Raw genomic sequence first — 24,666 nt, 5'->3', positions numbered from 1 at the left:
TTGCCACGTAGTATTCCATTGTGTATATAAACCACAATTTCTTTATCCATTCATCAGTTGATGGACATTTAAGTTCTTTCCATAATTTGGCTATTGTTGAGAGTGCTGCTATAAACATTGGGGTACAAGTGCCCCTCAGTACTCCTGTATCCCTTGGATAAATTCCTAGCAGTGCTATTGTTGGGTCATTGGGTAGGTCTATTTTTAATTTTCTTTTTTTTTTTTTTTAATTTTTTTTTCAACGTTTATTTATTTTTGGGACAGAGAGAGACAGAGCATGAACGGGGGGAGGGGCAGAGAGAGAGGGAGACACAGAATCGGAAACAGGCTCCAGGCTCCGAGCCATCAGCCCAGAGCCTGACGCGGGGCTCGAACTCACGGACCGCGAGATCGTGACCTGGCTGAAGTCGGACGCGTAACCGACTGCGCCACCCAGGCGCCCCTATTTTTAATTTTCTGAGGAACCTCCACACTGCTTTCCAGAGCGGCTGCACCAATTTGCATTCCCACCAACAGTGCAAGAGGGTTCCCGTTTCTCCACATCCTCTCCAGCAAAAAATATTTTGAAAATATACTCAAAATTTTTAATGGCATTTGATTTTATATTTTTCTTGGTTTTTCTGCCATTATTATATATGCCATCTATTCAAGAGTAAGGTTGATAAAATTATATAGTCACTTACTTCCTGGAAAACCAAGGTCTGTACAATTCAGAGTCCCATAAACTTGGCTTAAGACTAATAATCAGTTTTGTGCCCAGCAGATACAGGCATATGGTCAAGGGGGGAAAAAAATCATCACAAGACAGAAGAGTTCATCACTAAAGTATCCACTGTATAGTTATATCCCCCCTTGATATAATAAAACCGAAGTTTTGTGATATGTGGGTCACCATCTAACACTTGGTATCTTGCATGATACTGCATAAAGCACATATCACAGTTCTTTCTGGCCCAATGTATCCATGAGAAAAGGCATCTCACTTCTATGAACACACTTGTTTTATCTGAAAATAAGGTATTGGACTAGTTAATCTCGAAGATCTCTAAGCTCTAGCTTCTACACATCATTTATCTTCTGAATATTTGAAGAACAAATATTTCTTTAAAAAGCTACAGCACAGAGAAATTAAATAATCTAACAAGTTACAGAGCCTGAAACAAAACGTAGAAATCCTCAACTGAGAAATCTATTTACTAGCATATTACCTTTCCAAAGACTGGTAATTATTACACTATTACAAACATTGGATTCCAATCAATTGTCTCTTCTGCTCTCACATAACACAGTCTATCAAAGTATACCAAACTATAACACCAAGCAGAATTAAGAGGAAAAAGAAGTGAATTCATGTTTACTGTGTTTCGCCACAATAACTGGCACTAACAGAGGAAATGCTAATTACCAATTTGTTGGGTATAGCAGAGAGAATCAAGGTAGCAACCAAAACTTCGTGAACTTGGCAACCTGACCTGGTTCCTACAGTTAAGAGAAAGACTAAGAGATTTGATCCACACAAGATCAGCAATGAAGGACACCTCAGTCATTGCACCAACACAACTAAAAAAAAGAAGTCAAGTGATATTTTTTAATTGTTTTTCTTTTCCTATTAAGTCTACAGACAAAGATCTGATCTCTGTCTTTGAAGCACAGAGCCCTCTGGGTTTAGTATAACACTGAATGTTTCTGAGATATGCCTGACTTAACACCTTTTAACCCTCAGAAGAAATTTAAATACATAAAATCCAAATGCTTCTTGGCATACAGTGTGAACGTTTGTATGTTTTATGCATTTATCTCTGTCTAGTTCTGCAAGAATTAGTGAGCCACATAAAAGAGTTCTTGAAAATCCCTCAAGTTAACTAGGTTTCAAGAAGAGGCATTTTTTTCCTTGATTTGGTAAATTTATAACAAAGAAGAGGTACTATACTTCAGACTACTTTCTAATCTTTTCAGTAAAATGATTCAATGGGGTGCTTATGAGGAAAGTTAAGTAGTATGAAAAAAAGTTTTGAAATCCTAAAAAAAGGACTTCCAAATTGTGTTGCACAAATAAAACAAACACAAAGGCACAGAATAATCTGAAGAAGTTTAATATTTAGGAAATATTCTGACATGTACCTAACATTTCATAAGAGTTTCTATTATATAACGTCATGCATCTACAAAAGCAAAAGGGAAGAGGGTCCTTGCTAAATTGAAACTATAAACTATAAACTAAGTCCCTGTTCATTGGAAAAATAATTCAAAGTAAAAACTGTTCTAGTACTAGATTTTTCTACTTTACAAATTTGCACTCTCACGAGGCAAACAAAACCCGAAGATACTTTATATAATTAGAAGAACAAGTTATTCAATGACTCCATAACCATTTCTATTGACTATCCCACCTACTAGCAGATGTTTTTAAATGTGTTCTGAGGTTTTAAATAGGCAAGGTGTGATAAAAAAAAAAATAAGTCCTCAGAAATCCAGTATCTGACAGTTTCTCATGTTGTTGAATGTGCATGTTGATGTCCATCTTGGTAGTTGTCACGCCTTTGAATCTTGGATCACAAGCCACAGTACACTTGCTGCACACTGAGGGCAGAGATAGGAGTATTAGAGCCCCAGGTTCTAATGCCACTCCATGAACTAGATTCTTCCAGTTAATTTTTTAACAAGCATTCACTGTTGTTGCTGATGTTCAACACGTTATTTGGCAAGCATAGTTACATAGTAGTCTCCTCCAAATGGATACCTAAGAGACATTTCAAACTCAACATACTCAGAAACCATACTTCCAACCTTTCCCCTAACCCACCTATCCTCACTCCACACCACCCTCCTGCAGATTTTCTCATCTCAGTTGATGGCAACTCCACCCTTCTAGTTACTCTGGACAAAATTATCAGTCATGCTACTCCTCTTGTTCTCTTTTTCTCCTTCCTCAAACTAACTCTCTCTCCACTCCCTCACCTTACATCTACAACATCTGGAAATTACTTTGGTTCTACCTCCAAATTACATCCAGAAATCATCCATTTCTCACCACTATTACTGCCACCACCAAGCCCCAGCCCCACCTACCATCATCTCTTACCTATATTATTCTAGGCTTTCAAAACTACTCTCTCTGCTTCTTTACTTGCTCCCCTATGGTCAATTTTCAAAAGCAACCAGAATGATCCTTCTAATTTAGTTCTTTCCAGTCCCCTGATCAAAACTCTCCAATGGCTCCCCCATCCTATTCATAATAAAAGCCAAGTGACCTTCAAGGCCATTACATGTCTGCACTATAAAGTCACCCCTCCTCACCACTTCCCCCACCCCATCTTACCTTACCTTTGTGACTTATCTCCTACAATTCTCCCCCCTGTAGTCTCAATTCCATCTAAAACAAGCTCCTTGCTTTCTCTTAAACCACTTGACATGCTTGCTCTGGCTGTTGCAAAACAGAACACTCTTCGACCAGATATCTAACATGTTTACTTCCCTGTTCACATCTTTACTCAAATTTCATCCTCTTGAAAGACCTGCCCTGATTGTCTTATCTCATACTGCTTCCCCACCACCAATTTCCAACCCCCATTTATCCTGATCTGCTTACTCTTTCTTTCCCAGAACACTTATTTTCTAACACACAATCTGATTTACTTTTGTATTATATTTACTGTTTACTGTCTGTTTCTCCCACTAGGATGTAGCATCTTCAAAGGCAAGGATATTTGTTTTATTCACCTAGAAGAATGTCTGGCATATAGCAGACAGAAAAATATTTGCAGAATAAATGAATTAGATTACCCAAGGTAAGTAAATTCAAAGTTCCTAAAACCCAAAGAGCCATCTAATACCCCACAGCCTGATCAGAACTTTACCTCTAAAGGATAACAGCATTGACAGTTTCTTTCACTGGGTAAATAACCAGCATACACTTGTCATTATATAGAATTTCCACAGGTTTAAGATATAATGAGGTAACTTTTTTTAAGTTTATTTATTTATTTTAAGGGTATGTGGGTGGCTCGGTTGGTTAAGCACCCGACTTCAGCTCAGGTCACAACCTCAGAGTTCGTGAGTTCGAGCTTCCCATCAGGCTCACTGCTGTCAACACGGAGTCCATTTTTGTATCCTCTGTCCCGCCCCACTCACACTCCCTCACTCAAAAATAAATTAACCTTAAAAAGAAAAAAAAAAGATTATTTATTTTGGAAGAGAGAGTGCACACAAGTGCACACGAGTTGGGGAAGAACAGAGAGAGAGAATTCCAAGCAGGCTCCACACTGTCAGTTCAGAGCCAGATGTGGATGGGGCTCCATCTCACCAACGAAGAGAGCTTGACTTGAGCCAAAATCAAGAGTCAGATCCTTAACCAAGTGAGTCACCCAAGTGCCCCTGAGGTAACTTTTAAAAGAAAACAGTAGGGGCACCTGGGTGGCTCAGTCAGGTAGGCATCCAACTTCAGTTAGGCCTCCAACTTCAGCTCAGGTCATCATCTCGCAGTCCCTGAGTTCAAGCCCCAGGACAGGCTCTATGCTGACAGTTCAGAGCCTGGAGCCTGCTTCAGAGGCTCACTCTCGCTCTCGCTGTGTGTCTGTCTGTCTCTGTCTCTCTGTCTCTCTCTCTCTCTCTCTCTCAAAAATAAACATTTAAAATATATATTTAAAAAATAAATAAATAAATAAATAATAAAAAATAAATAAGACAGTAAACTAAAATGTTAGAGACCTCCACACCAAATTTCCCATCTATGCAAGGAAAATGAGAACAGTGACAAATCAATGATATTAAGAAATGATTGTTAACATTTCTGAGAGTATGAAAATGGTGATATTGTTATAAGAGAATCCTTGTCTTCTGGAAACGCATAGTGAATATTTACAAATTAACATGATGTCTGAGATTTGCTTCATAAAATCTGGGTGGGCACAGAGGAAACTAGATTGGTCATCTTCTGATAACTGCTAAAGTTGATAAGAGGTTATAGGATTATATATTATATCATTCGCCCTAATTTTTTATGCTTGAAATTTGTATTTTATATGCTTAAAATGTGCCAAAATAGAAGAAAAAAATAAATAATAGTATGGAAAGTTTAAAAAAAAAAACCCACAAAAACAAAGCCTATATTTCCTTTAGCATCTAGCACGTGACACCCAAATATATGATGAAAAAAATAAAGTACATGTCAAAATTAAAGAACAGTTCCTAGAAACTTCCATAATGACAACAGCAAATTAAAACAAAAGAAAATGACCAAAGTGAGGCCCTCCTTCAGTGTCAAGGAAAAATGGCCTGCAATGTGATAGCACAGTGATCTCAGATTTGAATGACTGGAACAGAAAGGGGACCACCTCAAAAGGCTTTTCATCTTTCAACAAGATAAAAGGCACCCAACTTTATTCTACAAAGGTCATTCATATAAACGCAAAATATAATCAAAAGGGACAAGAAAATGTGGCTGAAATTTTATGTACCAAATAACACTGAAACATAATTAGAAGGAATAGTAATAAAAATATAAAGAACCAATTTGACTAGAAAACAAATACAGCAAGAAACAAACACTATCTCAATCCCAGAAAAGGTCAAGTAAATAAAAAAATTTTTAAGGCATAGAAAACTCAAATCTTAGAAATGCTAAGGTAGTATAAACTAGATATACAAAACTTGAATCCTTCAAAACATAATTTCTATCACCTCTAGAACTAGTTTCAACAATCTCCCCAGCTAATTAAGTCTGCTCTAGTCCAATGATATTAGCCTATGGGGTTATACAATCAAAACAATTTTTTTAGAGCCACCCATCTAGCTTGTGTACAGATAAATGTTTGGGTTTCTTTAAATTCACATTCAAGTAGAGATAAAAATCTAATGGACTAAAAGTACAAAAAGGCATAAAATTTTCCCATCAGGAAAAGAAGCTGTTATTTATGCCAGCTTATCCTGCTAATGTGCCAAAGAGTAAGATGTGATATATGTGTTTCACATTCTAGGAATACCAGATTTTTAGCTACCACCTACATAAAAGCTTATATAAAAACATCTCAAGTACCTATTTTAGTTTGATTTTTCCTTGCCTCTACTCTTATTTGCCAGAAAATCTCAAATTCTTAATAAAAACAAACTGAAATAGGTACCAAAGATATTTTTATGCCATTAATTCCCAGTACAGTACAATGCACCCTGTTGCTGATCAAAATAATCTCATTCCTTTTTAATTACTACAAATATTTTCATTTTATAAAGATTTGTTTTCATGTAACCTAAACAATCACCTTAACTAACCAAAATACTATACCACATTTCAAAGAGTTAAAAATTCACCTATCGTAAATTTGCTCTCGTTAAGTCCTTCAACCTAGGGATTATTTATGTCTCTCCTGTTCTAAAAGACAAAAGTAATATCACAATCTGCAAAGTCATTATAGGACTGGTTTACTACAGTAAATAACTCCATAATGAACTAGACAATAATGTGTTATTACTTCATGAAACCCTTAAAAGTTATTATAAACAAGATCTAAACCGTATACACATTTTAATCATTACAGCACAAACACCTAAATATCAAAAAAAAAAAAAAGCAGCAATTATTCATCATGAACTATTCAGGGGCACCTGGATGGCTCAGTTGGTTAAGCATTTGACTCTTAATTTCAGCTCAGATCATGTTCATGAGTTCGAGCCCCATGTCAGGCTCTGAGCTGTGTCAGCACAGATCCTGCTTGGAATTCTCTCTCCCTCTCTCCCCCCCTGACCCCACTCATGTTTTCTCCATCTCAAATGAACTTTAAAACAAGAAGAAGAAAAGAAATATTCAAATGGAGTGCCTGGGTGGCTCAGTTAAGCATCAGTTCAGGTCTGTTATCAGAGTCGTGAGTTCAAACCCTACGTTGGGCTCTGTGCTGGACATGGAGCCTACGTTAAAAAAAACAACAACAAACATTCAATCATTTTACAGTCTCCAAATATACTCGACCTCTTAGAACCATTCTTTTCCTGAATCCCAAATATCATGGATAGGAAAAGGAAAAAAGACTAGTCATAATAAGAATCTGCATTGTGAAGCAGTGCCTGCTCAAACATCCAATTCTAGATTTCAGCTCAGGTCATGACCTCACAGATTGTGAGTTTGAACCCCGCACTGGGCTCCGTGCTGGCAGGGTAGACCCTGCTTGGGATTCTCTCTTTCTCTTTCTCTCTCTCTCTGCCCCTCCCGAGCTTGTTCTAAGTAAATAAACTTAAAAAAAAAAAAAATCTGTATTGTGAAAAAAGATCCTAGCTGATTGTGATATGCATATTCAACCGCATTAAATATGCCCATCCTGAAGGACTTACACTATTGGAATCTCCTTATCTAATTTAATTTATACAGTACTCATTCAACTAACAATTATTGAGTGACAGGGAATATGGCAAACAATGAAAATACATTCATATAGGGGAGCCTGGGGTGGCTCAGTCAGTTAAATGTCCAACTTTAGCTCAGATCATGATCTCACAGCTTGTGGGTTGGATTCCCACGTCAGGCTCTGTGCTGACAGCTCAGAGCCTGGAGCCTGCTTCAGATTCTGTGTCTTCCTCTCTGCCCCTCTCCCAATCGTACCATGTCTCTCTCAAATTTTAAATTAATAAAACCATCTTAAAATTGTTAAAAAAAAAAAACAGAAAATACATTCATACAAACTGTGGTTCTCTGCTCTCCAGGAAAAGGTGCCAACCATATGCCCAGAACTCCAAGAATATCTATATAGACCACAACAGATTTTTTAAAAGCAAGACATCAGCAGTACTGTGTTCTGCTTAAGAAACAAGTAATAAAGTAGTACAGCAATGAGAAGGATTACCTGTGTGCATCAGAGGAGTTATTTATGAATAACCCAAATTTAGAAGTGAACAAATTCCATGGTTTTTCAAAGTATATTAAATGGAGCATTGAGGAATTCTTTCACCAAGAGGAATCTAAACACAGCTCCCACCATCCACCATGGGTGAGATGGGGCAGTGTCTGAGTTTGGGACTAAACCTACTTATAAGAGTTCAAGCCCTAATAAACATTGACAATTAAGGCCTTAAAACCTGTTAAGCCCTCAACCAATAGAGTCGGCATACACACAACTGAGTTTAATCCTGCCTCCACCATTTACAAATTGTATGACCTTAAGTAAATCTCTCTAACCTTCAACTTCATCAAGTTTAAAACAGCAAAAACAATAATCCACCTAAGAGTTGTTGGGGTAAAATTAAATGATATTACGCATGTAAAAGCACTGAGCATACTTCCTGGCACTTAAGAAAAAAAAAGTTGAATACATATTAGTGACTATCATTTATTGTTTTTATGATACTATGAACCCTGGCTCAGTTATTACAGGAGTCTTAGCAGTATCACTTACCTTCAACTTATTTAAAGATTTAGTTTGATCCATCTCTTATAATACATCTCAAATTCTATCTTATGTTATGACCCATATTGGGCTAACAGAAATTTTCCACTATAAAAATGAAGAAGAAAAAAACTTCACATCCAAAAAGATACTACAATTCAAATTATGGACACTTGACTAAATAAACCAAATTTCTTCAGAAATAGATTTACTATAAGATACAGGAAAACATGTTTATAAAATTTCTAACTGACGCTCAAAACAAAATTATATACGTGAAACTAGAGCAGGAAGTTATGAAGAAGGAAGATTAGGAGAAATTGCACAGAGACAAAATAAAATGATTAACAAAGGCAAAACCACACCAGGTCTGGATTAGATATTCCACCAGAACAAATTAGTAAAGAAACAAGACAAAAAAATCAAATGTTTATCCTAGATTCGACAAAAAAATTAAGAAATACAAACACTGAGGTAAGAGAAATATGAGATCAGATCCCAAAGAGTCAATCATAAATTAAAAAAAAAAACAATTCTGGGACGGGGGGAGGAAGCTGAAGAGAGAATAGTAATAAAGCCTATAATAAAAACAATTCCTAACTATACCAGTTACTATTCTTAGCACTTTACATAAACTCTCTTAATTCTACCTTAAAGTAAGTCTGTTATTACCTCCATTTTACAGATGTGTAAACTAGGGCACAAAATGTTAAGAGCCTTGCCCAAAGACACTAGTATCATGGCAGGAATTGGAAACCAAGCAATCTGGCTCCTCGGTTTATAGTCTTAACCACTATACAATGTCTCTCTAAAATATATAATATCGGCCGCTCCTACAAATCCCTGTGGGCTCCTTTGCATCTCCTCTCAACTTTAAGCTTGCTGTGGCTTCCGGTGGTCTGCAGACCCTGCAGATCATCCTAACCCTGCTTGGCTGGATGAATGCTCCTGCATTCTGTGCCCTGTCCCTTGTGGATGGTGACTGCCTTCATCAGTAACATCACCATGGTGGCCCAGGTGGCATGGGAGGGGCCGTGGATGTCCTGCATGGTGCAGAGCACAGGCCAGATGCAGTACAAAGTGTACAACCCACTGCTGATGCTGCCCCAGGACCTGCAGACTGTCTGCACCCTTTGCGTCATCACCCTCCTGTTGGCTCTCCTTGGTCCGTTGGTCCACCTCACTAGAGCCAAGGGTACCACCTGCATGGAAGACAAGGAGTCCAAGGCCTGTCTGATGCTTTTCTCTGGGATCATCTTTGTCATCTCAGAAGTCCTGACCCTGATCCCCATCTGCTGGACAGCCCACACCATCATCCGGGACTTCAACAACTCATGGGTGCTCAAGGCCCAAAAGCCGGAGCTGGGGGCCTCCTCCTTCTAGGTAGAGCAACTCTTTGCCTCTTGTTGCTGAGCTAGGGACTACTGTGCCACACCTGCCCCTCTGGGGGCGGGGGGGAGGGGGACAGTGGATACTATTACATGGCCCGATACTTGGTGTCTGCCACACATGTCACCTCTTGGGGTCCCTCCAAATACCCCATTAAGAATTATGTCTAATTCCAGTAGGGTAGTGGGGACTCCCTTGACAATAGAGCCTAATCCCCTGAGCTGGAGCCATCAAGATAGTGATCCAGACAGCTTGTGGTTGTTTTTATCTGTGTGTGTGTGCACACACGTGCGCGCACACTTTTGGACGGGAGGGAGTATATTTCTAATCTGATAACCTAACCAAGAAATTTAGACACTCTCCTGGGCTCTGCTGCTGGTATTTCTCACCTTTGAATGATGGAGCCAAGGATGTGATGCTTCAGGTTCTGGATCTTTCTCCACCCTGGACATCCCCACCTTGGAGGCCAACCTGGAGCTGTGGACCACTGTGAAGGCTGCCTGCTGTTCAGACTGTCCCTGAAGTCCCTCCTTACTGGTCAGGCCTCTAGAAACCCCAGGGGCTCTTGAGCCTCAGATAGCCTTTAGAAGACCAGGTGATAAGTTACCAGAGAATGCCCAACTCAGTCTTCTGATCTCTAGCTTCTCTATCCTGAGTCACATCTCAGCCATGCTATGCACCCTGACCCTCTCACCTTCAGCCCCTGCACACTACTGCCATGCCTTCCCACATACACACTCACCAGTTTTTGCTAAATAAAGCATGTTCTGTTTCAAATGTGTGTGTGTATGTACGTATATATATGTATATACATGAAATGTTTCTAATGTTTCTAATTGAAGGAAAACCTGAAATGGGACATCTAAAGATTTTGAGTACACAAGGAAAAAATAATTAAAACATGCTAAAACCTAGATACAGCCTAGTAAAAATGTTTTTTAGAAATCCTACAAAAAAACAAGGAGTGATAAAGAATTATCTACGAAAAGGAGAAGAGGGGAGGAGAATGAGGAGGACCAGGGAGAACAGACTTCTATTAATCTCAGACATAACCCTTTCCTCTGGGAAAGTACAACACAAATTATAATGAAGCAATCCTTAAATTTTCAGAGTGAAACAGAAAGATCAAAACCCAAGAACCCCATACCTATACACATACAAGACCAACTGCTTCTCAACTGGACAAAAATTCAGAAAAGAGAACACTCATATGATAAACTCTTCATGAAGATAATTACCCAAATATATATTTCAGGCTAACAAGAAACAAAATTTAAAAAGACATGGAAGGGGCGCCTGGGTGACGCAGTCGGTTAAGCGTCCGACTTCAGCCAGGTCACGATCTCGCGGTCCGTGGGTTCGAGCCCCGCGTCAGGCTCTGGGCTGATGGCTCAGAGCCTGGAGCCTGTTTCCGATTCTGTGTCTCCCTCTCTCTCTGCCCCTCCCCCGTTCATGCTCTGTCTCTCTCTGTCCCAAAAATAAATAAACGTTGAAAAAAAAAAAATTTTTTTTAAAGACATGGAAGCTAGTCTACAAAGAACAAAGAGTGAATAAAATCGATTACACAGTACTAAGACTAAACAACTACTGTTGATGAGTCATAAAACATTAAATGTAAAAAATTCCTGAAAAAACTGATTTTACACACTAAAAAATAACAGTTTGGGTCAAAATAACAGAGTTATCAACAAAACCCTAACAAGAAAGACAAAAATAGATATACATTTACATACATAAGATTTTTTACCTTCAGAGTTAACAGATATGGTTGATCCTTACTATTCACAGATTTTTGTATTTGTAAATTCACTTACTAAAACTTACCTGTAATCCCAAAATCAATATTTACAGCATTTTAGAAGTTATTTGCAGACATGCACAATGTGGCAAAAAAATTTGAGTCGCCCAATACACATGCTTCCAGCTGAAGGTGAACAAGGCAATGCTCTGCCTTCTTGTTTCAGCTCTCAAACTCTAAACAAGTGTCCTTTTCACAGTCTATTTATTGTCATGTTTTTACATTTTACTATTTCAAATGTCCCCAACTATAGTGCTGAAGGGCTGTCTGGTGTTGCTAAGCACAAGAACATGATGATGTGACATATGAAAAAACTGCATTAGATAAGCTTCCTTCAGCCATGAGCTAAATCTACATGTTAAACATATATTAAATAAGATCGCTTTAAACAGAAGTATACATAAAACAAGGTAATGTGTTCATCAGTTGATAAAAACGTTGTGACTAGAAGCTCACAGGAACCTAATTGTACATGTCCCCTAGGAACTACTTTAGTATTTGCTAATTCAGTGTTTGCAGTAGCTGTGTAAGAACATAACTACCACAAATAAAGAAAATCAACTATATCTTGAATCTCCATATTGAAAATTAAAGAAACAGTTTGTTACAAATGTTTTCACAGAACACATATGTAACCAGTAGTAGAATAAAAAGAAACCGTGTATCATCTTCTCTATTACTTGGATAAAGAATTAAGAACCATAATCTACTCACACAAAAAGAGATAGCAGAAATAAGGCAACAGCAAAAACACATAAAATTTTAAGAACATAAAGCCAGATGGATGTGAAAGGAAAACCAAAAGCCTGTCACATGAAAGTGAAAGGATTCTGCACTATACTAATCGTGACCAAAAACAATCAACAGAGGCAAAAAACCACAAATTTCCTTAAATGTAAGAACACAAAAATAAAGCTGGATTTCTGGTTTCCAGTTCCACATATTAAGAAGCTCAGAAATAGCCACTTCATGCTAGTAACCAGTAAAAAGCTATACAAATTAAAAAATCAACAATTGTTCTTAGCTCCAAAAGATAGGTGAAGTGACAAGACAAACTGCTGCCCCCAAAACTGAACAGACTGTCAGGTAAATATAGAGAATCATAACCCACTGGAGCAGAAACTTCCATGGGAATCAGTGCTGAGGTAGGAAAACTTAAACTGTAATTGAGGCTCAGTGTGGGCAAGTCTGAGAGGTTTCCATTTGCATGGAACATCTTTTTCAATCCTTCACTTTCAGTGTGTTTGTGTCCTCACATCTGAAGTGAGTCTCTTGTAGGCAGCATATAAATGGATCTTTTTTTTTAAATCCATTCAGCACCCTATGCTTTTTGATTGGAAAATTAGTCCATTTACATTTAAAGTAATTACTGATAGATCTGTACTTATTGTCATTTTATTGTTTTCTGCAGGCTTTGTAATTCCTCTCTTCTCTTGCTTTTTCCCTTTGTGATTTGATGAGGGTTTTTTTAGTGGTATGCTTAGATTCCCTTCTCATTATCTTCTGTGTATCCACTATATATTTTTGCTTTGTGGTTACCATGAGGCTTATGTATAATAACCTGTAACAATCTATTTTAAGTTGATAACAATTTAAGTTTGAATGCATTCTAAAGCTCTATATTTTATCCTCCTGTACTCTGCCTTTTATGTTTTTGGTGGCACCTTTTACATCTTATCTTGTATAGCCCTTAACTAATTATTGTAGTTATAGTTATTTTTATTACTTTTGTCTTTTAACTTTCAAACTAACTTTGTCAGTGATTAGTCAACTACCTTACTATATATTTATGTTTACCAGTGAGATTTATACTTTTATATGTTTTCTTGTTACAACCTTGGGAACTTCGTCTTCAGCTTAAAGAAGTTCCTTTAACATTTCTTGTAAGGCTGATTTAGTGATGATGAACTCCTTTACTTTTGTCTGGAAAACTCTTTATCTCATATCCTTCAATTCTGAATAACTTTGCCAGGTGGAAGTTTCTTTCCTTCAGCACTTTGAATATATCATGCCTCTCCCTTCAAGCCTGCAAAGTTTTTGCTAAAAAAATATGATAATCTTATAGGAGTTCCTTTGTATGTAACAAGTTGTTTTCCTGTTGCTGCTTTTAAGATTCTCTCTTTAACTTTTGACATTTTATTATATAATGTGTCTTGGTGTGAGTCTCTCTAGGTTCATCTTTTTTGGAACTTTCTAGACTTCCTGGGTCTAATTGTCCATTGCCTTCTCTAGGTTAGGAAAGTTTTCAGCCACCATTTCTTCAAATAAGTCTGCCCATTTCTCTCTCTTCTCCTTCTGGGACCCCTATAATATGAATGTTAGACCACCTGATGTTGTCTCATAGGTCCCTTAAGCTAGCTTCACTTTTTTTCATTCTCTTTTCATTTTCCTGCTCTGATTGAATGAGTTCCACTACCCTATCTTTGAGTTCACTGATCCTTTCTCCTGCTTCATCTAGCCTGCTGTTGAACTCCTCCATTATATTTTGCAGACCAGTTATTGTATTCTTCAGTTCTGTGACTTCTATTTGGTACTTCTTTATATTTTCTAACTCTTTAAGTTCTTACTGTGTTCACCATTCTTCTCCCAGGTTCAGTAAGCATCTTTATGATCATTACTTTGAACTCTTTATCATGTAAATTATCTCCGTTTCATTAAGCCATTTTTCTGAGGTTTTATCTTATTCATTTGGAACCTACTCCTCTTTTTCCTCATTTTGTTTGACTTTCTATGTTTATTCCTGTTTTTTTTTTTTTAATTTTTTTTTTCAACGTTTATTTATTTTTGGGACAGAGAGAGACAGAGCATGAACGGGGGAGGGGCAGAGAGAGAGGGAGACACAGAATCGGAAACAGGCTCCAGGCTCTGAGCCATCAGCCCAGAGCCTGACGCGGGGCTCGAACTCCTGGACCGCGAGATCGTGACCTGGCTGAAGTCGGACGCTTAACCGACTGCGCCACCCAGGCGCCCCTATTCCTGTTTTAGATAAAACTGCCACCTCTCCCACTCTTGAAAGACTGGTCTCATGTAAGAGATGAACCTTATCATTCAATCATACTGGTTGTCTCTTGAACCTTTGTGATTGTCCAAGCAGCCTATTTTTCTTTTAGTTTGTTTGTTTGGGGTGAGAGAGGGCATGCACTTACTTTCTTTCTTTCTTTCTTTCTTTCTTTCTTTCTTTCTTTCTTTCTTTCTTCCTTCCTTCTTTCTTTCTTTCTCTTTCTTTCTCTCTCTCTCTCTCTCTCTCTTTCTTTCTTTCTGGAAAGAGAGGGCACACACAAGCAGGGGAGGGTCAGAGAGTGGGAGAAAAAGAATCCCAGACCCCATGCTGTCAGCACCAAGCCCGATGGGGGGCTGGAACTCACAAACCCTAAGATCATGACCTACGCTGAAACCAAGAGTCAGACACTTAACCAACTGAGCCACCCAGGTACCTCAGCCTATTTTATTTTTAATAGCTCCCAGTTGTTGAGGATATGCTGAGACCTGTCTGTGTCCCAAAATGGGGAGCAGAAGGGAATATTAGTCAGCACCTAGAATCAGGTTGATTAGAAGCCAGACCCTCAGGCAGCAGGTTTTCAAGTACATATATATAGACAGTCTTGTGGGACCACAAGGATAAGCCCTGCTGGCCACCAGACCAAGCAATCTGGAGATATTTTCTGGGTGACAGTTGCAAAAACTGGTATGCAAAACTCATCCAACAATCAAAAATCACATCAACTGGCTACAAAAGACAAATCACATGATTATATCAGTAGATGGAGAAAAGCATTTCACAAAATCTAACACTCTCATAATAAAAACTCTTAGTACACTAGGAATTAAGGGAATTTCCTCAATTGATAAAGAATATGTTCATAGATGACATAATTGTTTATGTAGAAAATCTGAAAGAACTGACCAAAAAATTACTAGAACAAGCAATTACAGCAAAGTGGCAGGCTACAGGGTTAACATAAAAATCAATCACTTTCCTATATGCCAGCAATGAACAAGTGAAATTAAAAACACAATACCATTTACAATAGCACCCCAAAAATTATATATTTGGGTATAAATCTAAAAAATTATATACAAGACGTATATGAGGAAAAGCTAGGGAACTGTGATGTAAGATATCAAAGAAGAACTAAAGAAACAGAAAAATATTCCATGTTTGTGTATAGGAAGACTCAATATTGCTGTCAGTTCCTCCCAACTTGATCTATAGATTCAATGCAATCCCAATCCAAATCCCAGAAAGATACCCTATGGACGTCGAAAACTAATTCTAAAGTTTACAGAAAGACGCAAAAGACCCAGAATAATTGATACAATACTGAAGAACAAAATCTGGGGACTGACACTACCTGACTTACTATAAAGAGAAAGTAATCAAGATAGTGTGTTATTGGCAAAAGAACAGATAAATAGATGAACAGAACAAAATAGCACAGAAATAGACTCATACATATATAGTCGGACAATCTTTGACAAAGGAGCAAAAGCAATACAATGGAGAAAAGACAGCCTTTTTAACAACTGGTACAGAAACACTGGACATCCATGCCAGAATATAAGGAATACAGACACAGACCTTACTCCTTTCCCAAAAATTGACTCAAAATTAGAGCACCTGGGTGGCTTAGTCAGTTGAGCATCCAACTTCAGCTCAGGTCATGATCTCACAGCTCCTGAGTTTGAGCCCCGAGTGGGGCTCTGTGCTGACAGCTCAGAGCCTGGAGCCTGCTTCGGGTTCTGTGTCTCCCTCTCTGTTTGCCCCTCCCCCTCTCATTCTCTCTCTCATTCTCTCTCTCTCTCTCTCTCTCTCTCAAAAATAAACAAACATTTTTCAAAAATTACTCAAAATAGATCACAGATCTAAATGTAAAATCAAAACTATAAAACTTATAAAAGATAACGCAGAAGCAAATCTAGATGACTTTTGGACTGGTGATGACTTTAAGATACAACACTAAAGAAATGAGCCATTAAAGAAACTGATAAGATAGACTTCATTAAAATTAAAAGTTTCCACTCTGCAAAGATACTGTCAAGAGAGTGAAAAGACAAGCCACAAACTAAGAGAAAATATTTGCAATAGTGATATCTGACAAAGGAAACTTATCCAAAATAAACAATTCTCAAAACTCAGTAAGAAAATAACCTGATTTTTAAAATGGACAAAGATCTTAACAGACACCTACCTCATCAAAGATACAAACATGGCAAATAATCGTATGAAAACGAAGCCTATGAAATAAGATGAAGCTCCATATGTCATCAGGAAAATGCAAATTAAAACAATGAAATCCCACTACATACCTATTACAAGGGCTGAAATCCTGAACAGTAACAAGACCAGATGCTGGTAAGAATACGGAGTAACAGGAATTCCCATTCATTACTGGAGGGAATGAAAAGTGGACATCCGCTGTGGAGAACAGTTTGGCAGTTTCTTACAAAATGAAACATATTCTGACCATACAATCCAGCACTCCTTGGTATTTACCAAAAGGAGTTGAAAATATGATAATGTCCACACAAAAACCCACACATGGATATTCAGAGCAGCCTTACTGATAATTACCAAACCCTGGAAGCAACAAAGTCCTTCTGTCCTACAGCCCTTCAGTAGGCAAATGGATAAACTGTAGTACATCCAGACAATGAAACATTATTCAGAGATAAAAAGAAATAAACTATCAAGTCATGAAAAGACATGTAGGAAACTTAAATGTACATTACTAAGTGAAATAAGCCAGTGTGAAAAAGCTGCACACTGTAGGAGTCCAACTATATAACATTCTAGAAAAGACAAAATTATGTAGACAGTAAAAAGATCAATGGTTGACAAGAGCTGAGGAAGCAAAGAACAAAAAAGAGGATTTTTAGGGCAATGAAAACACTCTGTATGACACTAAAATAGTTGATATATGTCATTATATATTTGTCCAAATTCATAGGAAAAGTGAACCCTAATGTAAACTATGGATTTGAGCAGTAACAATGCAGATTCATCCATTCTAACAAATGTACCATCCTATGAGAAATGTTGATAATGGAGGTTACGCATGTGTGAAGGCAGAGGGTATATACAAAAATCTGTGTCTTCCGCTCACTTTTGCTGTGAGCCTAAAACTGCTCTAAAACATAAAGCTTATTTTTAAAAATAAAGTAGTAAGTCAGATACATCCTCCCCATAAGAGGGGCAAGCTCCCCTGGCCTTCAGTCCCCACCCAAAGTGCTGCAGCATTTGCCAAAAAGCTCACATTGCTCTTTTCTTTTTCTTCTTTCTAAAAACAATTCAGTGAGGGGACCTGGGTGGTTCAGTCAATTAAGTATCAGACTTTGGTTCCGTTCACGATCTCATGGTTCCTGAGTTTGAATCCCACATCGGGCTCACTGCTGTCAGTGCAGAGCCTGCTTGGATCCTCTGTCCCCCTCTCTCTCCACCCCCCCGCCAACTCGTGTGCATGTGTGTGCGCACACGTGCACTCTCTCTCAAAAATAAACATTAAAAAAAAATTTTAATAAAAACAATTCAGTGGGTTTTAGTACATTCACAAGGTTGTACAACTATCACCACAGTCTAATTTCAAAACATTTTTATCACTCCAAAAAGAAACTCTTTACCCACTTGCAGTCGCTCCCCATTCCTCCTTATCTGCTATCTCTTCACATTGCTTATTGTTTTCATAACTTTCTAGCCTTTCCTGACTATTCAAAAGACTATCTAGTGCATGCCTCCCTCCAGCTGCTAGGTAAGTGATAACAATCTCAGCACTTTTCCCCCAGAACAGCACAGAACCACAGGTCAATTTTCCTAGAATCAGTCCCTGAGGTGTATAATCCTACTGAAAGAACCAGGCATTTATAATTAACTGAAGCCTGTTCATGCAGATTTATTCACCACCATCACCATCACACCTGGGAGAACAAAATGGTTACTACCAATTGAATGCTCATTCAGAGTTCAACTTAATAGGTGCCAAAGCCAAGGTGGTCAGCGTTGACAGCTGAGAATAACTGGTTTTGAATCACAACCTCTACCCTGACAAGTTTTATGACTTTGAGCAAATTATTTAATCTCCCCATGTCTTAATTTTTTTTAAGCTATAAAATAGGGAGGATCATGTTACCCCCCCCCAGAACTGTTGCAAATATAAAACGAGCTAGCATAAGTAATGTGCTTAGAACAAACAATACATTTAAGAACTTAATGAATGCTACTTATTGTTGGTATCTATATTATCTATTAAAAGATTCCTGAGAGGTGCCTGGGTGGCTCAATTGGTTAAGTGGCCAACTAAGGCTCAGGTCACGATCTCACAGTTTATGAGTTTGAGCCCCGCATCAGGCCCACTTCAGTTCCTCTGTCCCCTTCTCTCTCTGCCTCTAACCCACTCACTAACTCACACACACTCTCTCTCTCAAAAATAAATAAAAACATTTTTAAAAATTTAAAGAATTAAAAAAAGTAAGAGATTTGGGGCAACTGGGTGGCTCAGCTGGTTGAGAGGCTGACTTCAGCTCAGGTCATGATCTCACGGTTCATGATCTCACGGTTCTAGCCCTGCATTGGGCTCTGCGCTGACAGCTCAGAGCCTGGAGCCTGCTTTGGATTCTGTGTCTCCCTCTCTCTCTCTGCCCTCCCCCCGCCCCACTCATGCTCTGTCTCTGTCTCTCAAAAGATGAATAAACGGGGGCACCTGGGTGGCTCAGTCGGTTGAGCGTCTGACTTCAGCTCAGGTCATGATCTCACAGTCGTGAGTTCAAGCCCCGCGTCGGGCTCTGTGCTGACAGCTCAGAGCCTGGAGCCTGTTTCAGATTCAGTGTCTCCTTCTCTCTGCCCCTTCCCCATTCATTCTGTCTCTCAAAAGTGAATAAACGTTAAAAAAAATTTTTTTAATATGAATAAACGTTGATAAATAAATAAAATATGATTCTTGGGGCACCTAGGTGGCTCAGTCAGTTGTGAATGTCCAACTCTTGATTTCAGCTCAGGTCATGATCCCATCCATGGTCATGGGATGGAGCCCCACATCAGGCTCCATGCTGGGCATGAAGCCCACTTAACATTCTCATTCTCTTTCTCCCTCTGCCCCTCTCCCCTGATTGCACTCTCTAAAATTAAAAATATTTTTTAATTTTTTTAAAAAGATTCTTAAATGGGATCAAAATATGATGAGTATAAAATTTAAAAAAAAAAAGCTGGTGGCTAACCATGGTTGGACCATATGAAATCACCAATACATGACTTTTTTTGACCTATAGAAATGGTAATTTCATGTGATTCAAGCTAATATATACTTCAAAGAGACATACTTAAAAGTACATGGAAAGTTGGGGGGGAAAGGACAAATCATATCAGGTAAATTAAAATAAAAAAGATACTGAGATAGGCAGATTCAATAACAGAGTATAATTTGGCCTAAAAGCATTAAATAGGACAAATGAGGTATTTTATATTGATAAGCAGTACAAGTCACACTGAAAAATCTCTTAGTCAAAAGCCTATATACACCAAATAGTGTAATATCAAATCCATAGAGCAAAAACTGTTCAAAGTACAATGAAACACTGACAGACAATTCAAGCAGAAGACAATTAGCTGTTAACAAATCAGGTGCCTTCTAAGAAATGAGGAAACAGACATGAAGTTTAATTGGTATGGTTCATTAATAGATATGTACATAAACACTCTATCATTTTGGCCAAACATAAAGGTTCATTTTCTCACACACCACATACACACACACACTCAAATTTTTAGAGTAGAGATTGTTTAGGATACTTCTCTGACAAAAATACAGTAAAACTGAGTATCAGTAAGAGTTTATGTCAAGTAGAGGGGATCCTAATTGCTCATTTATTGACAAACATTCCCCAACCCTGACTAAAACAGATGATCTGTCTGGTGCACTGATGCTTCCCCAACACCTAAAAGAATGTCTGACGCATGGTAAACACTATAGAAATATGTACTGAATGGAATTAAAAAGCACTAAATACTCAGGACAATAGGGACTTCAAAGCTACAATCATAGACTGTTTAAAATGTAAAAATGAGAATACTACATGTCAAAATATTTCTGGTTTTGTTCCAGCATACCTTTATAGTAATATTATTATATAAACTATCACAATCTGAAAGCATCAACTGAAAATCTATTCCAACTAATAAAAGATTTCAGAAAAATAACAGTTCTTAGAGCACATGAAGTACACAAAACAGTGCTGGTTGTTATTATTACAAATGTTTCTCTACTTTCACACATTTGATAGTTTTGTACTTTATATAATGACACTCTCTGCCTTTCTCATGCCAAAGGCAGCAATTTACATCCACAGGACAAAAATTATTTCCTGCTCTTCTGTGATAACACCATCAGCCCCTGAGGAAAAAGGCCAGATCTCCTCTGCAGCAATGCCCATCAAGTAAAATGCCTATCTTCACCGCTACCATGGACAGGGGTATAATCCCATGCAAAAGCTTCCTGGCCAACAGTACAGTAAGAAAGTAACTGGGCCTCCCTCCCCAGGGACCGTGAATCCCTGGAAAGAATGAATCTCAACCAACCTAAAAGCAGTATCTAACTATTATCTAGAGTTTTCACATTTTCTTAGCTACCTATAAATAGAATATATCCCCCCCCACACACACACATAAATCTATCAGATTATTAGAGATTTATTTTTTAAACATTTTCTGAAATATATTCTCTATGAAAATAGATGATCAGTATTGTTTTTATTTATTCATATTAATGTTTATTTTGAAAAAGAGAGACAGAGGGTGAGCAGGAGAGGGGCAGAGACAGAGGGAGACAGAAGCAGAGTCCAGGCTTCAAGCTGTCAGCACACAGCCCAACTCAGGGATTGAACTCACCAACCGTGAGCTCATGACCTGAGCCAAAGTCAGCTTCCTAACCGACTGAGCCATCAAGGCGCCCCATGTGTTTTTATTTTTAAGCAAGCCTGCCAGATACAAAATACACAAATTCAATAGCTTTCTTTTAGGCCAGTAGTATCTCATTACACCAAAAGGAGGGTGAGAGGAACCCATTCAGAAAGCCAGTAAGAATAAACTTCTTATACAGACAGTACTTATAAAAAATACTAGTAAATTCTACCTAAGTACTTAAAATCTCCAATAAACACAGATACATATAATTTTCCAGGATAGCAGAATTCAGAAAACAGACTATTATATAACTATATATTGTAAAGATGCCAGATGATTTACAGGTTCAATCTAATTCCATGAAAACTTTAAAAAGCAGTTCTTGTGGGAGTGCCTGCCTGGCTCAGTCAGTAGAGCATGCAACTCTTGATTTCAGCCCCATGTTGGGTATAGAGATTACTTTAAAAAAAAAAAAAAAAAGTTACTTGAAAATTCACACAATGATCTAACCTTTGGGATAGTGGTTAAGGACATGAGCTCTATAGTCAGACTACCAGCGCTTGATTCCTAGTTCCTCAGCTTTAATGTGCTCTTAAACTAAGTATTAAACCCATCTGTATCTCAATTTCTTCCTCTGTAAAATTGTGACATAACACCAACATCATTGGCTTGTTATGAGGACTGAACATGTTAACACATGTAAAAAAAAAAAAATTGACATATCACGTACTCAGTAAATACGTATAAAGTAGTGTCAACATCTGGAAGAAAACATGGGGGAAAACAATCAAGAAAATATGGGGAAAGGGAAAGAAGGCATAATCACCAGATAGAAAGATTAATTGAAATTACTTAAGAGTGATATAAGAAATTGCAGGCAAATCAAATAAACAGAATAGAGAATTCAAGAGCTTCCCAGCATGAGATTTTGGTATCCAATAAAAGTGGCAAATTACAAAGCATTTGTGAAAGGACAGGTTCATTCAAAACATTACTGAAAGGAGGGATTATTCAATAAGAAGGTGGTGGGACAAATGGCTATTAGGGGAAAAAATTCAAAGTGACACCTACCAGAAACCAAACTCAAAACAAACATCAAAAGGATTTTGATTTTTTGTTAAGTGACTAAGAAAAAAACTACAACTATTTTTGTTATCAGGGTAGGAAAGAAATAAGCATAACGCAAAGGAAGAAATCATGAATAAAAAGACTGATAAATGTAACTTATAAAATTTTAAGACTTCTGCATATTATATAATAAGAGCAACATTTAAAGGCTAGAGTTTGGGTTGGGTTGCCTAGGTGGCTCAGTGATGACTCACTCAAGTCATGATCTCACAGTTTTTGAGTTTGAGCCTTTCATTGGGCTCTCTGCTGTCAGTGTGGAGCCTGTTTCAGAACCTCTGTCTCCCTCTGTCTGCTCCCCTCTCTCAAAAATAAATAAACATTAAAAAAATTTTTAATAAGATAAATAAAGGCAAAAGTTTGGAACATGACAAACGGTATTATAACAAGTTGTTACGGAAAGAAAAAAAAAAAGATGAGTACTCCAACAGAAATGAACTAAAGAACATAAAAATACAAATGACCAACATCCATATTATGTATTTTCTAGTTTCCATTCTCTCTCTCCCTCAGTTGTACAGCAGCCCCAGAGCATCTGGTGGTGGGGATAAGGATGCAGGAGGAAGAGAGGGGGCAGGCCTCTAACTGAATCTAAGCCAATTAACTTAATACCTTTTACTGTAACACTTTGTTCCAAAAGGAGCTTTAAGCCAATTAATATGGCATTTTCCTTTGAACAGTACAGGAAAGAATTTAAGAACTGCCTCATCAGATTAAACCCACAAAGAGAATGTAGTAGGAGAGAGAAGCTGTCCTCCCTCTGGACAATATGGCATAGAGATATAAGGTCTATAAGAGATTGCAGGTGTCAGGGGAAGGGGAAGGGGAGGGGAGGGGAGGGGAGGGGAGGGGAGGGGAGGGGAGGGGAGGGAAAAGGGAAAAGGGAAGGGAAAAGGGAAGGGAAAAGGGAAGGGAAAGGGGAAGGGAAAGGGGAAGGGAAGGAAAGGAAAAAGGAAAGGAAAGGAAAGGAAAAAGGGAAGGGAAGGAAAAAGGGAAGGGAAGGAAAAAGGGAAGGAAAGGAAAGGAAAAAGGAAAGGAAAAAGGAAAGGAAAGGAAAGGAAAAAGGAAAGGAAAGGAAAGGAAAAAGGAAAGGAAAGGAAAGGAAAGGAAACAAAGTTTTGACTTCATTAAAGTTAAAGAACTTGAGGAGATATGCTTTGCAGTTAATGAGAATTACATTTTAGTTTAAGTCAAAAATAACAGTAAACTGGAATATAACACCTAAATTGTTTTTCAGAGAACCTGCTATTAAGACATATAATAGGGTAGGTGTGCCTGGATGGCACATTCAGTTAAGGTTCCGACTTCGGTTCAGGACATGACCTCAGGTTCGTGGGTTCCAGCCCCACATTAGGCTCTGTGCTGACAGCTCAGAGCCTGGAACCTGCTTTGGATTCTGTGTCTCCCTCTCTCTCTGCCCCTCCCCCACTCACTCACTCCCCCCTCTCTCAAAAAAAAACATTTTTTTAATTTTGAGACATAATAGGGTAGACAAAATAGACAAAGCTAAATTCTGTAACTATTGTTGATCTCTCTCAGATGTAAAAACAAACATATTTTCATTGCCCAAGGAAAGTAAATGTGTTGGAAAATTATAATGCCCTGTACAAATCTCATTGAAAATGTTCAGATGGGTGGCGCCTGGGTGGCTCAGTTGGGTAAGTGTCCGACTTCGGCCCAGGTCATGATCTCACGGTTCGTGAGTTCGAGCCCCGCATCAGGCTCTGTGCTTGCTGACAGCTCAGAGCCTGGAGCCTGCTTGGGATTCTGTGTCTCCCTCTCTCTCTGCCCCTCCCCCTGCTCATGCCCTGTCTCTCTCTGTCTCAAAAATAATAAAAATATTAAAAAAAGAAAATGTTCAGATGGAATGGTAAATAAAGCTTCTCTAAAAATGAAGGGAATTACTTAAGAGAACTATAGCAATTTATAAAAATGCATGCATGACAGTATCATGAGTTGCTAAGGAAAAACATCTTTATCTGGTCTAAAAAAATAACTTTTGGGGCACCTGGGTGGCGCAGTCGGTTAAGCGTCCGACTTCAGCCAGGTCACGATCTCGCGGTCCGTGAGTTCGAGCCCCGCGTCGGGCTCTGGGC

The 24,666-nt window shown here is 38.2% G+C and overlaps 1 protein-coding gene and 1 pseudogene across 6 annotated transcripts in view; one reads left to right on the top strand and one right to left on the bottom strand.

Moving 5' to 3' along the window:
* RABGAP1L (RAB GTPase activating protein 1 like) overlaps nucleotides 1–24,666 on the bottom strand; it is a 758,000-nt gene that overhangs the window by 700,746 nt on the left and 32,588 nt on the right. The gene's annotated exons all lie outside the window — the stretch shown is intronic.
* LOC122475897 lies at nucleotides 9,191–11,035 on the top strand (annotated as a pseudogene).

This window comes from Prionailurus bengalensis, chromosome E4 (genome assembly GCF_016509475.1).
Source record: "Prionailurus bengalensis isolate Pbe53 chromosome E4, Fcat_Pben_1.1_paternal_pri, whole genome shotgun sequence".
NCBI classification, from domain to species: Eukaryota; Metazoa; Chordata; class Mammalia; order Carnivora; family Felidae; genus Prionailurus; species Prionailurus bengalensis.
The sequence above is the reverse complement of the archived record's forward strand: the minus strand, read 5'-3'. Positions and strand labels throughout refer to the sequence as shown.